We start from the raw sequence: 3,917 nt of genomic DNA on the forward strand, positions 1-3,917 counted from the left end.
TATTTCTGGTTTAGCCAAATTCTGTTACTTATAGCTAAACACATCAGGGAGGCACTGCGGTGTGAAGTGCTGTGTGAGCATAGGTAAAGCACTTAGCACGATGCCCAGCCTATGGGAATTGCCCATGAATGGTGGCCATTATTACCATCGTGTGCATCTATGAATGTGCACGGATTGCTGACTCATGTGGACACACATGAGTGAATGATGATGGGTGGTGTACAGGTGACCTCTGGTTCAAAACGTGATTCAGGCCCCATCCTGCTACTTGGTCCAGGCGCTTGGGCCACTCCCTTGACCATGCCGAGATGCAGTTTCCTCAACTAAATGGGAGGACAATGACTTATATGGGTCTCAGCTGGCAGCATGCCACCCTGACAGTCACCCAGAGGTAAGACAAGAGCACTGGCTCTCCCTGGCAGATGGGGAAACTGAGGCTTAGAGAGCCTAAGTGAAATGCCCACATTTAGAGCCAGGAAGTGGTGATGCTGAGACTTGCACTATGTGGCCACACACCGAACCTGTGTGTGCAGGGTTGTGTGTGAGTGTGTATATGTGCAGGAGTTTGTATGTGTGTAGGAGTGTTGTGTGCAAGGGTGTGTGTGCAGGGTGTGTGTGCATGCAAGTCACTTAGGTCAGTGTGTATGAAACCCAAGGCATTCTGGACACACCGCGGTGACTCTGTCTAGAGGGAGTGTCTCTCCTTAGCCCGCAGAGGTGCAGTTGGGCCCCTCATCCAAATCTTTGCTGGGTCTCCCTGATGCTGTGCTCCAGCAAGACTGGCGGTGCTGCAGGGACTCTCTCTGGCTCCCCCGGGCGCTGCGCTCCATGGTGGTTGCCTCCTGCTCCCTCTCCAAAACAACATCAACAGCAGCATCACAGCAGCTCCCAAGGTGGAAGCCACCTCCCTTCTGTTTATCTCTCGCATGCCCCCCACCCCTGCCCTGCGGGGCTGCTTGAAGCTGCCATCAGCAGGTGTGTTTTCCAGGGCCTGGCCCTTTCCCCTCCTGGCCCCTTTGAGGCCCATCTACAGGGCAGCTACTCTCAGGAGGGCTTCCTTTTCCCTTGAGACCAGGATCTGCCAAGTCAAGTGGTACCTCCCAGGCTTCTCCGGTGGGGTCTGGCCTGGCAGGTGGGGAGGGGCTGGTGCTGAGTGAGAGACAAGGAAGGTGAAAGGAATCAGAAGCTCCTAGAGACAGTCCCAGGCTCCTTGCCCCACCTCCACTCCCGTCCTTATCCAATCAGATCTTTCAGGCTTCTCTGAAGACAGGGGTCCACTGGGACCTCAAGCTCAGGCCCAGAGGTTGTCCAGTCACGGCTAATACACTGGGAAACTCCTGTTCTCACTTCACCCTGAAGGGCTCCTTTCTCCACCCCGTGCTCCTTGTCCTCACCTCCTCTTCTGCATCTGTGGTGAGAGGGCGAGAGAGAATGATTGAACACCTCTTCCCCATTTGGAGCCAGAGGCAGCCCTGCCCCCGGGTCTATCTGTCCCCTCCAGCCCCTAAGCCATAAGCTTCACCTTCACGATTTTCTCACAGCAAACTCGCTGTCCTCCCCCAGGGAGTCTTTGATCCAGCTTGGGCCTTGAGCCAAAAAGTCATTAAAAGAAAGTACAGCCAAGAAGAGGAAAACATCGCTCTTCCGATGGGAGAAAGCCAAACACTGTCACATGCCAGGGCCACTGGCTCTCACCCAGGAACTTGGGGGAGAACTTTCTGGAAGGTAGGGTGGGGGCCAGGGGCTGAGGCAGAAGGAGACAGTTGTAGCAGAGGTCTTGGGGCCCAACAGAGCAAAGTGCAGAGACCAGCTTTGTTCTTGCTGAGGCCTCGAGCAAGCGTCCAGCCTCTTGGGAGCTGTGACCTTGCCAGGCTGGGGGCCGTGGAGGCCTGGCACGCAGCGGGCCCCAGCTAGAAGGACCTCCCAAGGTCTCGGATGTTTTCCACAGCTCACAAAGGTGTTTAGGAGGGAGCAGCGCCAGCTGGAGCCTCTTATAGGACAGGGGACCCGGGAGGGGTGACCTGTCCAACATCATACAGCAACTGGCTGCCTGTGGCTTTTCCTGCGTCCCCTGCAGTTCTGGCCTGTAGGAGACAAGACAGCCAGAGACAGCGTCAGTGGCGAGCCTCACCTTCTCAGCCCCCAGGTGGGGAAGCTGAGGCCCAGAGCTGGAACTCCCAAGGGCAGTGACCCGTGTGAGAGGGACAAGGGCAAGAAGGCAAATCTCTGGCTTCTTCCTGCCTCGTGCTCCTCTAAAGCAAATAGCTGAGGCTCACTGCACGAGGCACCTTGAACTTGAGGCTTTCGAGACATGATCAGATTTGATTTTTACAACCAACTAATCCATGAGGTAGGTGCCTTTATTACGCCTCATTTGCAGATGAGTAAGGTGGGGCACAGAGAGGGCAAGTGACAGACTGAAAGTCGTGCAGCAGATACACCATGGACCCAGGACTTGAAACCCAGGGAGGCTGACTCCAGCACCCATGGCTGTGGCCTCCAGTGAGGCCAGGAGAGCTGACCTCGTCCTCCATTCTCTGCTCACTCCCTGAACGCCTGGGCAGGGGTGGGGGCAAGGACACCCAGAGCACCTCCTGCGGGGCCCCTCGTGCGGTGTGCTGTGCACATGGGTGCCTGCTGATCGTAGCACTGTGCTGAGGGAGGCGGGCTCAGCAATCGTGCTAGCATAGGGCGCTCAGGCTGAGACCCCTGTGGGAGAAACAGAGGCGGGGAGGGACCTTCGGCTGAGCACTCACAACGGTGCGGCACGGCAGGCCACGCGAGTCAAGGCCAGCTCCTCACCTCCCCCACTGCTATGGGAAGAGCGCTAGCTCTGGGCTTCAAGCCCTTCTGCGTGAGTACAGGGATACGTGGCGGTGTCTGTGGGGATGCAGGGACCACTCGGGGCAATATGGAAGGAACAGAAGAGCGGACGGCACCCTGGGAGGGGTTTCTGGTCGGAATCCAGCCCGGAGGAGTGTGGGGGAGAAGCCGTGGGGGCTGCGGCCAGCTGTGGCTTCCTCCAGGCACTGGTCCTGGCCTGGTGTGGCAGTGACCGCAGGGGTGACTCCTCCTCGTGCGGCAGATGGGCGCCTCCCCTTTCTCCTGGCTGCAGGCCTTCTCTGGCCTCTGGGGCGCCTGTCCCATCACCTGTCTCCTGAGATCTCTCTGGGGAGCTGGATGTGCCTGGGGGTAGTTAGGGCAGTGCAGGCCTCCTTCGGCCCCCAGCCAATCCTGTCCTCTTTCGCAGCCGCCCTCTGCCCTCCTCTTACCTCTCTGTAAAACCAGCTGTGGCCAGAGCACTGAAAGAGAGACTCTGCCCCGCATGGGCACCACGGTGTGGGAGGGGGAGCTGGTCCTTTGGCTTCTGGCCCTGAGCTCACGGTGGTTGCCAGGGCAACAGCAGCCCATGGGAGGCAGGCCTGACAGCTCGAGGAGGCCCAGCCCCCTCCATCCCTCCCTGCTCCCAGGGAGGTGTGGCACCTGGATGTGCGCACGGTGCGCGTCTGTGTGTACACACGTGAGCTTGCAGACTGGCTGTGGCGGGCCCTGGGTTCCACAGAGCTGGTCACCAATGGCCTCACTGATCAGAGGAGGGAGGGACGCCCGGGAGCTGGGTGCTTAAAGCTCCCTCAAAGTTTTTGGAAGCGGTGGCTCAAGCCGTAATCCCAGCACTTTGGGAAGCTGAGGCTGGAGGATCACAAGGTCAGGAGTTTGAGACCCGTCTGACCAACGTGGTGAACCCCCGTCTCTACTAAAAATACAATAGCCAGGCATGGTGGTGTGCGCCTGTAATCTCAGCTACTCAGGAGGCTGAGGCAGGAATATCGCTTGAACTTGGGAGGCGGAGGTTGCAGTGAGAGGAGATCGTACCACTGCACTCCAGCCTGGGCGACAGAGCAAGACTGTCTCAAAAA

Source organism: Cebus imitator, unplaced genomic scaffold (assembly GCF_001604975.1).
Source record: "Cebus imitator isolate Cc_AM_T3 unplaced genomic scaffold, Cebus_imitator-1.0 Scaffold34, whole genome shotgun sequence".
Lineage (NCBI taxonomy): Eukaryota > Metazoa > Chordata > Mammalia > Primates > Cebidae > Cebus > Cebus imitator.